A 13,156-nucleotide genomic window follows, 5' to 3' on the forward strand; every position below is an offset into this window, starting at 1 on the left:
TGTGTTGCCCTTTTACCCAGCAATTCCATTTCAAGGAATTTACAGGTGGAAAAAAAAATCAAGTAAGTACGTGAAGATGAAGTTATCAAACAGTGGGTTGTTTATAAGACAATTAAAAACAACCTAAGTGTCCAAAAATAGTGGTTGATGTTGCAGTCATGTAAAATAATAAAAAATTAGGCTGTATCTACATATTTATTGACACTGAAAGACATCTAAAATATCACCTAGCAAAAAATGCATGCTTCAAAACAGTATGTCCAGTAGAATTCCATTTTTTAATTGCCCCATAGCATATTATTATTACATATATTATTATGGAGTACAGAAAAAAATGCACAATAACATTAAGAGTGGTGTTATCTGGACATGATTTTGGTTTTCTTCCTTATAATTTTCTGTATTGTCTACAATTTCTAAGATGAGCAAGTATTTTATAACAACAAAAAAAAGTTAGCTAACGTTCTTCTATTGAAAGATTTTTTTTTTTTTTTTTTGATGCCTCTTGACAAACAGAGGTCATCAGAATATAGATTTCCAATGGCTACGGTGTGGGATGATCTCCCATTTCTCATACCGGCTTTAACTTTTCTTACCTCACTTTTTATGTAGCCCTTCGTAGTAGACTCAACCACAGTAAATATATTTTCCCCACATGTGATTTTCTTTCTGTGGTCTCATGTTTTCCAATTATTTAAAGACAAGTACTCATTCTTTATTTGGACACAATGTTGTTATCCCCATCATTCGGGATGATGTTTTCACAGGATAGTGTATTAGGTTTTTCCTTATGAATTTGACTATTAAAACATAAATAGTTCACACTAAATTTAGATCTAACAAATAACCCATTTAATCAGACCCCATGATGTGATTAAAACTGCTGTTCCGGTAGACAGGGTGTAGGCTGAGTACTTATCCAGATAACCTGATTACTGTAAACAGTCAACTTAGCCTGAATTATCTAGATAATTGCCTCGCCTCTCCATTCTACATAGCCTAAGGTTCTAGGTTTATTTTTGCATCCTATGGGCCACTTTTTGCAGTGATCAGCAATCAGAGAAAATCAGATTATCACTCTGTTTAACCTTCCTGTGCCTTGGGTAATTAAGTCAACAAATTAGCTGAAGGCTCCGATGCGGAAGGGGATTGGTAGACTGTGGTCAAGACACGTATTTATGAATTTTCCCTTAAGCTGCTTTTCTTGAGGAAGCTTTGATAAGAAACATATGATCTCAATTATCATTAACTCTCTGTGGTTTCCGTGTTTGGGAGCTTGACCTAGACTTTAGAAGGCTTAGGACCCCTTCCAGTGTGTGCCTGAGCAGTGCACTGCCAGTCCATTCGCATTTCCCACCGTGTCGTGTCACGTCCAGAAAGGGCACTTAAATCGCTCTTCACACACTGATTGAACACTTAGGGGCTACCCTGCTTCTGCAGGCTGCTTTCCCTTGTTTTTCTGCCCTTTGGTAATACGCTTTTCTAATCAACCAAACGTCTTTCTTTAAGGCTGGTTTTCAGTGTAAGATTATTTACATGGAATCCGGTAAGGTCAAAGGGAAAATATGTAGACACAAAAACAATTCCTATCATACCCAGGCAAAGAAGAATTTAGCAAACAAAAATACCATTGCTATTGTTCGAAAATCTAACCCTGTAAAAAGGGATTTGTTTTTGTTTTTGCTTTTAGAATTTTGGATTTAGTTTTCCTATGTGAAAGAAGCTTCGAGGATATCAGAACGTTCAACTGCTGATGAGTCATAAAACCATCTTTGAAAACATATACTGAAATGCTCTCCAAATGTTAATTTTGGATTCAGGACCAGGAATCGGGCTCGTAGTAAGGACTTACAGGGGCTCGCTGGAATATGCGGGCTGATGGGCCCACTGCACAATTTAAAGGGGGCATTTCTGTCTCCCTAATACCATATAAATATGTACACCATTCAAATTTTAATCAAATAACATGTTCTTTCCAATAGAACCCTATGTCTATATAACAGCTTGAAGGAAAGAGGAGATTAGCTCCCAGAGTAATTATCTTAAACATCTTATTTGTGACCAGAGGTGAATTCTTTACTTCTAAATGTATATACATTATAATGCTCCAGAAGTAAGAAAAGGGTTTTAAATATTATCACGTGGTCTACTACTTCCAAATCTAGTAAACATTTTATCTTAGGTAATGAAAGTCATCTATGACATATGACCATTATGAAATCTTGAAAAATGCTTGAAAAGGTAAAAATAGTTGGTCGTGTCAAGTAGAGATATATTTTACATCTTTTCCAGTGGTTTCTGTGACTATACATTTTCCATTATTGAGAGCACACTGCACCATATAATTTTGATTCATGCTTTTCCCCCACTTAGTATTCTAGCACACCGTGTCTCATTTAGAATTTAGTATGTTTCAAGGATCAGCAAGCCCAACTTCAACTGGCTGACACAAATCCAGGAAATGATCAGCGGTCGAACTGCAAAGTCCTGAGCAGAAACCAGAGGTGCGGTGGGGACACTGGTTCCATGTGCCTGTATTTGTCCCAGACTTGCCTCCTCTGTCAGCTTTATCCTCATGCTAAACTCCCCTCGGAAAAGCACCAAATCGATCAGCATCAATTTACACCCTCTGACCGCAGTAGCCGATGACAGAGGCTCTTTTCCTAAGGTCTAGGAAAAGCTTTTTGTTCCAACATTTCCAGCCAAAGCGCTCAAGTGCACTCTGATTGGACCTGCTTTAACGTCCTTGAAGGTGCACGTCCTTGAAGCTGTTACCAGGATAAGGGAACACGTTGCTGTGATAGACTTAATTCAGGGCCCAGGTGCAGACCCACCCAGGCTGCGTGGGCGAGAGGACACTTTCGTAAACTTTTTACTACCACATTAAAAGCATGTTCCCAAATGTCCTTGTAATGTCCATATGCCATCTCATTTTACTCTAATGCCAACATATTATTTAACATTCTTCCCTTGCTAGACATTCAGTCTGTTTCCTGTTTTTCCCTAGCACACGTTATGCTGGGAAAATATTCCTTTTTACAAACTCTTGGCTGCCTTTGGTTTTAACAAAGGTAGCTGTTAGGCCAAGGAGCAGAGTATTTTTCTTGGTTATGTTGCTTTTCAGAAGAACCAGGTGTCTCAGATGCGAGGCTCCCCAGCGTATCACACCCTTGCCAGCATCGTCATTTACAAGCGTTTGCTAATTTGTCTAGTGCAATGTTGCACCTCATGGTTATTTTTTATTCAATTTCTTTAATTTATGAATGGGGTTGATCTTGTTCTCTAATAATAACTGATAATAGTAATAGATCATTACTATTCCTAGGCCAATCACTGGTCTGGGCATTTTATACACATCAGATCATTTAAGCCTTATAAAACATATATAACTAATTAACTTCTCAAAAGCACATGACTAGGAAGTGGATGGCCAGCCAGGATTCCACCCCATGTCCTCCTGAATCAATTCTTAGCTTTCAACAGTCATGCAAAGCTACTTCCTGTGTTATGCATAGTGACTATTTGTGTGTCCTACTTGAATTGGTTGAAACATTTACTAAGATGCACTATGAGGAAGTCTAATTTCTGCAACCAACATTGAAAATGGAAAAAAGTCATCAATGTTGAATATGACTATAGAATTGCACTTTTCTAAATAAAAACCAGAAACTCCAGGGGAGAGCCACAGTCGCCAGCACATTCGGATCCCTGAGCCCTTCAGTGGCTGGGCACTAAAGTAGAGCTCCTTCTGTAACCTCGCATTATTCATGCTTGAAGGTGGGTAAGAAGAAAATAGTTTGTAGCTCTACTCTCATGCCTATATCCTGGCCTCTCAAATCCATGTGGCTTTGGTAACGCTCCATTTTTTTGGTTAATGTTTCCTCCAGATTAGTCTGCTCCAGGCTCGTTTGTCACAGCTGAAAGCAAAGTCTACGAGTGTTAGTTACTTAACCATCTCCCTGTAGTTGGTGTGAACAGTGCTTACAAAGCCAGGAAGGTCAGGTAAAAGTTATGAAAGTCGTAGGTTCAGATGTGCCACAATAAAGGGAAAATCAGAAAGCCAGTGGCCGTGAGCTTGTATTAGCTCGAGACAGCACTACACTTGCAGAATGCCTCCACGATGCTGCTGAGGGATATTCAGCACGGCGCCAAGACAGACGTTATTCCTCTATTGGGAGCACAGGAAGCCGCAGGAAAAAGCTTCTATAAACTTTCTGGGGCGTCAGGTTGCCCACAGGGTGATCGATCTTTACATCCAAATTCATTCCACTAGAAGTCTGTTGAGCCACCTAAATGACACACAGATGTCACGACGCAGCCTCTGTAGCCATTCGAGACGAAAACCAAGTGACAACGCACCGTTTATCTTCACAGAGCCTTCCTCTTCCTCCCACCAACACACGCATGCACACCACACACACACACACACGGACACCACAGCACACCGTACAGACCACACACACACACACACGTGACCATATACCCCACTAACACACACATACACACACACACACACAGAGTAAAACTATAAAATGTTCCTGGTCACTGCGCCCACACCACTGAGAAGTCAACTCAGTTGAGGAGATTTGCACATTCTTCCTGCCATTATGATGTCTCCTCTGTGTCCCTCTGATGCGGACGGATATTAAGCTATTAACTTGGGCAAGTCCTAAAGCTTCTGTCTCAGCCATGTTGCCAGATGCTATTCATGTCCCTTTTCTAAAAACTTGGTTTAGCTTCTTCTCCTCGGAACGCCAAGTTCTCATTGCTACCTCTAAACCTCTCATGAGCCTATAGCATTTAATTGAACCTTTATTTCACGGTCTTTTCAATCCGAAACTCATTGTACAGAATTTGGAAGCAAAAACTGACACACACACGTATCAAAAGACAAAACCTTTGAAATTTCACAAACATAATTCATGTGTGGCTAACTATACTCTGGAAGAAATATACTTTGTGACAAATAGAAGTATGCTTATCTTAAAAAATCAACAAATCTTTCAAGAATTTCTGTAGCAACGGTCACAAAGAGGTGAGGTAACGGTATGCTAACTCATAAGACAGATTTTTAATGAACTGAATATTCATTCTATTTTGAGAGTTTGATGTATGTTAGGAAGTCACACACTCAACCCTTAGTGCACTTCTATCACTTCAAAAAGCCACCAGTAGAGGGAGTAAATAATTTAAAAATCAAATTAATTTTTATCTACTTTATTTTGAACTTGTATAAGGATTAACCTATCTATTTCTGTACGCTATCTGGATTAAAAGGTCACTAATGTAACTTATGCAAGATCTACAGCTATATAGGAAGCATAGAACAATATAAAATAACTATAAATGTAATTTGCAAATCTCTTCCCAATCTAAAACATAATCACAGTGTTAGGAAAGAACAGGGCCTGGGACCCAACAAACACTAATTATTATTATTTTTTAATTCTTTTAATGTTTATTTTTGAGAGAGAGAGAAAGACAGAGACAGAGAGACAGAGAGTGAGCAGGGGAGGGGCAGAGAGAGAGGGAAATACAGAATCCGAAGCAGGTTCCAGGCTCTGAGCCATCAGCATGGAGCCTGACGTGGGGATTGAACCCACGAACTCTGACATCATGAGCTGAAGTCAAATGCTCAACCGACTGAGCCACCCAGGCTCCCCCAAACACTAATTATTCTATTCTTGCCCATTTTTTTTTCTAACTCAAGGACTTGGGGAAAACCACCCAACTTCCCTAAGCTTCATATTTCATGCCTTAGAAATGCAAATAGTAAATCACAGAGACAGGGTATCGCAGAACATGTTTGAGGGAACTAGATATGATGATACATGTCAGGAAATTAGCACCAATAAATATGAGGGTTTTTTACTTCATTAGATTTCCCCATCTAGGTGTGATCCTCCTCAAAAAGAATGTAGATCCCACCCTGAAAACACCTGTCATTTCTGGTTCCATTTCTTAGTAGCCACAACCCTGTTTCATGGTGTTGTTGGTATACACCAAACTTGCCTAGAGCATTTACTAACTGAAGGGATATAGTGTGTTGAAGAGAGAAAATCAAAGTCTTTAAGTAAATATGACTTTTCCTGAGGTCTAATATAAAGACACCTGTGAAGTTAGATAGTTGCCAGTGAAGACAGTCTCAGGAGTATCCCCTATTCTTTTAAGTTATTTATTTTTAGAGAGAGAGAGAGAGAGAGAGAGTGCGCGCAGGGAGGGGCAGAGAGAGAGAGAGCAGGGAGACACAGAATCTGAAGCAGGCTCCAGGCTCCGAGCTGTCAGCACAGAGCCCGACATGGGGCTCAAACTCACAAACCGCGAGATCATGACCAGAGCCCAAATCAGACGTTTAACAGACTGAGCCACCCAGGCGCCCCTCAAGTTCTTATGTTTTTGATTCACCGTGAATAATTTCAGGCAATGGCAGGATTAACCATCTATTTCCTGCCACTCTGTGGTTGTAACCTTGGATCACATACTACTCAGTGAAATTAGATAAAATATGATCTCTTACTTCTTTATGAAGTTTCCTTTAAAAACATAACATTCACATTTCAGAAATATTTTTTAACTGTCACAAATAAAATGGCTATAATTTATAAATAGTTATTTATAACAGATAAGAGATAAAACCATTGTTTATAATAGACAAAAGTCTATTACTTGTAAAAGTTCTAACAGATAAACAAAAATTAAAAGGCATCGTTTCTTTTATGTTCAATTAATTTTTTAAGTTGCTGCGATCAGTCCCATGAATAAATATTAAAGATGACCAACATACTTTATCATCTGTTGACTTGCTTTTGGTTCATGTGTTCTGGTGTTGAAGGGTAAAATATTAAGGCAGGAAAGACAGCCACATTTAAGTCCCCAAATCAATAAGCATAGCCATAGGAAACACTCAATAAACAATTAATTTGATTTGCATAGTATTTCCCCTAGACCCTGTTCAGAGAAGGGATTCCTACATCCGGTGAACGTGCATTCCTCAAGTCAATTTAAGATTCACAGTAGAGGGGCGCCTGGGTGGCTTGGTCGGTTGAGCGTCCAACTTCGGCTCAGGTCATGATCTCGCGGTCTGTGAGTTCTAGCCCCGCGTCGGGCTCTGTGCTGACCGCTCAGAGCCTGGAGCCTGTTTCCGATTCTGTGTCTCCCTCTCTCTCTGCCCCTCCCCTGTACATGCTCTGTCTCTCTCTGTCTCAAAAATAAATAAATGTTAAAAAAAAAAAAAAAATTCACAGTAGAAAACTTCCGTTGGTTTTAGGAGACTAAGGGGCAATGAAACATTCCTTATGATCGCACTCCCCTTGTTTCATCGATCACGGGAAACAGCATTTTCCTGGGGTACGCCCCCAATGACCTGCGGGAAGGCACCATGGAGCCCAATGCCAGCAGGTGCCATCCAGCCCGGAAAGGGGACGCTTCAGGGCTGGAGGACACCGTACGGTGGCAAAGGAAGCAGAGCAAAGGTTCCTGATATGAAGGGAGACACAGGTACGGGCACAGGGTCGCTTAAGGGCCTCAGTGTAAGACAGGCATGAATACGGCACCTTATGATTCCAGTTCCCCCACCTAGTCTTAATAAGTTCACGTGGTTCTCCTTTATATATTTTTTCTTTACTAGAATTTTCCCAGAGCACAACATGCATCTTCCTCTCTACCTAAAATCCACAGAACAATATCACATTCCTCTTAGGTGCCGGACACAGCGGCAATCACTGAAACTCTGCAAATAAACTAAAACGTTGATGCAGGCCAGAGTCATGCGCTCCTACCCTGATTCTCAGCTGGTCAAAGTCTTACTCCAACCACCTGTGCCCATGGAGGAGGAGGTGGTTCCTCAGGCGGCAACTGGATACGTGGTCACCAGGAGAAGAGGGCTCGAGAGCCAGGTGGCCAGGAAACAAAGGGTCCACTATGCCAGCACAATCTTTCAGCTCCCGGATTCCACCTAACGTACATGATGGGCAAGCTTTTACATTTCCTAAGGTATGATGCTGACATTATCTATGCTTATTACTTCTTAACGACCACCTAAACTTCAGAAGTCTTTGTGCATATCCAAGCTCCGTCTCAGAAGTGCTACACTGTGCCTGTCCCATGCTTAAGGAAAGACCATCCAAGTCCCCCGGACCCGGCACAAAGGTGGTAGAAGTTATCGGCAAAGGATTCTGAAAGGGGGGGATAGAGCTGGAGAAGGTTCAGGGCAGCATCGTGGTATGAAGCTTGAATGAACTGGCTACAAATCTTATTAAGCTGGCATTTCTTTATACGTAAAAAGAGTCGGTGTCCCTGAGGAAAGAGAGGCTGTCGTAGTATTCCCAGAGACATAAAGACCTTGTCAGTGTTTTCATGTTCACTTTCAAAAAATCTCATTGCTTTTTCAGGCGCAAAACTTGAGCTCTGTTAGTTTGAAATGTCGAACCGTTTCATCTTTTGTGCGCTCAAAACCGTTCGTATGAATCAGCTCCTTCTAAAGGTCTCCGCTTTTTCACTCAAGATCTATAGGAAAATAAATAATACTAGTTCCAAGTATCTTTTGTAAGACAGTGTTCAAAAGTTTGTTCATATGCAGGCCTCTTTGTTGTGATATAGGAAACCTCTGACTGCATCACACTATCCAAACATGTTTCTCCCGTCTCTTTGGTATGAGGAAATCTAGATTGGTTTTGTTGGTTGGTTTCCTATTTTGTTTCTCTTAAAGCAAAATGGCATCCAGTTGTCCCTGGGGCGCTATGTTCTGCTGAGTCTTTCTCTTATCAATCTGCTAGAGGAAAAAAAAAATTGTAAGGATGTTTGTGTTTGCAACAATTAGGAAGGAATTCTACCTTCTATATTCTCGCAGATAGCAGGAAATAGACCCCCTGGCCACAATCCTAATCACTAAACTTCAGATTCCTTAAAAGCTCTATTATTTTAAGTACCATTCTTTAAAAAAAAAAAATGGCTAGTTGTGGAAACCTCAGGAAATGCACAGGAAACAACTGCCTGAGAAAATGTTAGCCCGAATTGGGTCATATAACAAAGTGCTATGGCATAACTAAGACCGCAGCCAGACACTTTTATGTAACTTCTCAAACCGTCTTTGTTTGTGGCGTTATGTACGCGTAAATCAATGGAGATCATGTCGTAGACATATCATTGCTCCGTTAGGCAGAGAGCCAAGACATCTAGTTAATTGTTGACTTTCAAGGCAAGGGGAAGTGGAGAGCGGAGTCAATTATTCAGGCAATAATCTTGCTACTGAGAGGATTTGTGTTTAAAGATTCCGGAGCGATGGGCCACGGAGGCGGCCCACAATTCACTGTTCATTTTGATCCTGGATATCCATTTGATCCACAAGTTTACAGATACACGAAATTGTGAAGATAGAGCCTCTGACCCTTTCCCTCACATCTTTTTGGCTGACGCTTTGCACTGGAAAGAGCCAGTGTAAATGTGAGACATTCCTTCTGATGGCTCAAGACCCATCCAGATGCAGGGGGATTCCCAAACAGGCAGACCTGGGGTTAAATCCCAGCTTCGCCACTAGTGCAGCGTGTGTGAATTTGGACATGTTTTTAAAATCACGAAGGCTCGGTCTCTCCATCTGTAACATGGCAACGATAGCACCTTATTCTTTGGCCCGATGATACATTGAGTTTTACATTTGGATGTTTCCAAATCTTGAATGAGTTCTATAATTAAGTTTAATGTACGACTCTTATTTTCCTTAATGAGAGGGAAGGGAAGAAGTTTACAATCCTCAGAGTACAGAAACGGACAAAATGGTCCTAACTCATTGTACTCTTGTAAGGATTTCAGAGAGAACGCTTCAACTGTTATGGTCAAGCACAGCCTGCCAAGGGAGAGTTGGCTGCCGTGACTACCACCAGCAGCGCACCCGTAACCACGGTGGCTACGGCTACCAACCCCTCGGTCTGTTTCCTCGTGTGTCAACGACAGGCATAGGACACACCTTATCTCAGAGTTCCCACGAAATAACTTACCTAAGACCCCTTGCCTGGTGCCTAGCACATAGGTGCTCATTCGATGTTACCACCACTACTGTTCCCACGTATAACTGTGACCACCCGCTGTACCACCACTCCCACGACCGTCTTTATGAACAATTACGCCCTCCTTAATCTCAAAGAACTTGCAGTCGAATTATCACTAAATCAAAATACCTCAAAGCACAATTTTCTTTCATTGTTATTCCGTTCGGCTCGGGCGGACACTGGAAAAAATGCAACTCGCAAGGCTTAAAATCACCTAATACTACGGAGCAGCTCTCTGTGTCTTTTGTCCGGTGTCCTCAGGGCAGAGAATGTCAATGTTACCATGCGGTGAAAAGCCTTATAGAGAGCACCGTCCATTCAAAACAACTGCAGAGCATTTTCTCCGGCGTTTAAATCAGTACAGCTGGGGGCTCGGGTTCCTATCCTATTTCACCCTTCTCCCTAACCCGCTGCTTGTGCCCTGATGCACTTACACAGATGTACACATACAAATTGGCCAGAGCCGGGGTAGGCAGCAGAGGAAACCCCAAATGAGCAGCATATGACTGATTATACCTTGTAGCACTTGAGACGAAAAAATAGTTTCTGGGATATCTGTCTCCTACCTGCCTTCTCTCATCACTTCTATTCTGCCTTTTTCCTCCTCCTCCTCCTCCCTCTTCTTCTCTTACATTTTTTCAAACCTGCTCTACTCTGTCCTTTTCGTAAAAGAGCTTGTCTTTAGGCCACTGTAAATACAGTGCTGTGCTTGCCTTGGTGTGAAGGGTGTTGGAAACAGGTCTGATAATGTCTAATAATAAAAGAGAAAAGAAGCAGTTGGGAGAGAAAAGAAGAACGTGGAAAGACGCTCCCCGTAAGTTGTATTATTTGTGAAAAGAAATATTTTCCTTTAACTAAATTTCCTGTTAATGGGACCATATTCCAGAAGGACCCAGAACCCAATTCAATAGGAAAAGATAAAAAAGTACATGCTCAGCCTAACTATGTATTTCTTTCTTCCTACAAAGTCTGCAAACATACACATTATGGTTGTTTATATTAGAACCCATTTCTTGGAAGGGACAGAAATCCAAATCAAAGTAGCTTAGGTAAAGCGTTAACAGACAACCCACAGAGGCTCCCCATCTTCTCTCTCAGTCTGGTTTCCTGCTACCTAACTGCAAGATCTCCTGCCCCATGTCACAGCCTTGCCGCTGCAGAGAGGCTGAGAGATGCTTTGCGTTATGTTCAAACATCCTAGGAAGGAATTCTGAGTAAGCCTAACCGAAGCGAAGCCGAGCCCCCATTCACTTCTGTTTTGTAATTCATCAGGTCAATCTCCTGAGAACTGACTGCAGTGCAGATGAACTACATTCATCTTCGTTCTTCAGTCTCCTCTGGAGGTGTAATAATTAAATCAAGAATTTCCACTTTAATTATGCAAATCCATGCTTACACAAACCGTTTACATTGAATTAAATCAAGTATCTCAGAAACATAACTTCTTATTTGCACCCATTTCTGTGACTCCTAGTTCTGACCTAGGGACTAGTTCTTACATTGCTTTACTTTCCAAACTTTTTTTTTCCTTAAATCAAGATACATAGGAAGAGCCACACTAAACTCAGCCAATCCTGTAATAATAAATGTGTTTTTACATAATTTCTTGAAATCAAGTCACAGAGGTTAACTGTATACAGTGTGGTTTGCATGGTTTTGGAAGAAATTAAAGAAATTAAAATTTTTTACGAAAATCCACTCAGAAACCTATTGACTAAAACCAACAAAAACTTACTTAGCATAAGAAGCTGTTTGCATTGTTAAGAGAACCCAGCTGTGATTCTGTTCATCTTAGTTATTACCAAGACAAATGAGAAGGTTTTAAGTATAAAAGGTGCCTTCTTTTCGTTGACAGTTGAGCATTAATTTGTGTCAACCAATTCTAAGTATGAGATTAGTAACGATTCTGAAGGACTTACTAAAATGCAGGGGGGAAGACAGGATTGGTATACGGGGAAAAAACCGAAGGGAACTGCTTTTTAACTGGGGACTGGCGGGCAGAGAAGGTGGCACTGGGGACTGGGTCGCTCCGGCTGCACGGGAGACCATAGCTCTGGACTGTAATTAATCACGTTGACTGCACAGTCTCAAGAGCTGATTTAAATTTCTCATCCCAGCAGTAAGGAAATTATACAACTACAGTCACTGACACCAGCTGTTAAGCAAAACACTTTTTTTTTTTTTTTTGACTTGCTTTATTTTGTCCCAAGTACTTCCCATGTTTGCCTGGCAACACATTACAGACAACTTACCTAAAGTTACCTCTTGGTTGAGGGCTGAAGGACCATTTAAGGAAAATGAGGAGAAACCCAGTCTCCTAGAGGGGAGGAATCAGATTGGCAGAGAGCGTTTATTTAAATTACTAAATTACCTTTACAGTGACTTGGGGCAGGGAGGTACTTATTTGCAAAGCTGTAATAGAATGTCTTTAGCAGGAAATCTTAAATAAGGGCAAAACCACTTCAGGACCTTGGCTGGAATTTTGAACTATGAACATTAAGCAATCAGCAAGAAAATAATATAGCATTATTTCATTGATAGAGACCGTGCTATAAATAAGCAGACATGGAGGAAGGAAGCAGAGTGTACTTCATTGTTTTGGTGCTAAATGTCCCTGGCAAGGAAGAAAATAAAATAAGAAAACATAATAATTTGCTTTAAAAGAAGAGCAGTAAAGATATTTTGAAGTGTCCTTACACACACACACACACACACACACACACACACACACACACACACATCATTAGCACTAAACATCTATCAAAACTGGAAAGCGGTGGAAAAAAGAAAAAGTGAAGCACGTTTTTCTTTCTGGGGCTTTTTTTAGTCTCTTAGCATTGTGGCCTTAGAGCAGCAAGCTGAAATGAAAAATTCCTGCCCACCCAGTTCACAGACAATCCCATGCAGTAACTACTGTGTTCTGCTATTTGCCATAATATTTAGCTCAGATGTAGCCAGCAAATCCCACTACACACACACACGAGTCAGCCATAAAAAGAAACAGATTTCTTCACGTTTCTCTCTTATGTTTGCACACGGACACACAGGAAAGTAACATATGCGTATTTTTACACACATCAGTGATTTCCCTTTTATCTTCCCCTTTTGCTTTG

At 40.9% G+C, this 13,156-nt stretch overlaps 1 long non-coding RNA gene across 2 annotated transcripts in view; it reads left to right on the forward strand.

Annotated features, from left to right (window-relative positions):
• Window positions 1-13,156, forward strand: part of LOC123576386 — a 64,557-nt gene that overhangs the window by 35,674 nt on the left and 15,727 nt on the right. Inside the window, exon 2 of one of the 2 annotated variants that reach the window (XR_006701355.1) lies at window positions 1,691-1,840. The exons of the other annotated variant lie outside the window; for it this stretch is intronic. This is a non-coding gene — a long non-coding RNA (uncharacterized LOC123576386). The remainder of the gene's footprint in view (window positions 1-1,690; window positions 1,841-13,156) is intronic. 2 annotated transcript variants of the gene reach the window in all.

This window comes from Leopardus geoffroyi, chromosome D2, assembly GCF_018350155.1.
Source record: "Leopardus geoffroyi isolate Oge1 chromosome D2, O.geoffroyi_Oge1_pat1.0, whole genome shotgun sequence".
In the NCBI taxonomy this organism is placed as follows: domain Eukaryota; kingdom Metazoa; phylum Chordata; class Mammalia; order Carnivora; family Felidae; genus Leopardus; species Leopardus geoffroyi.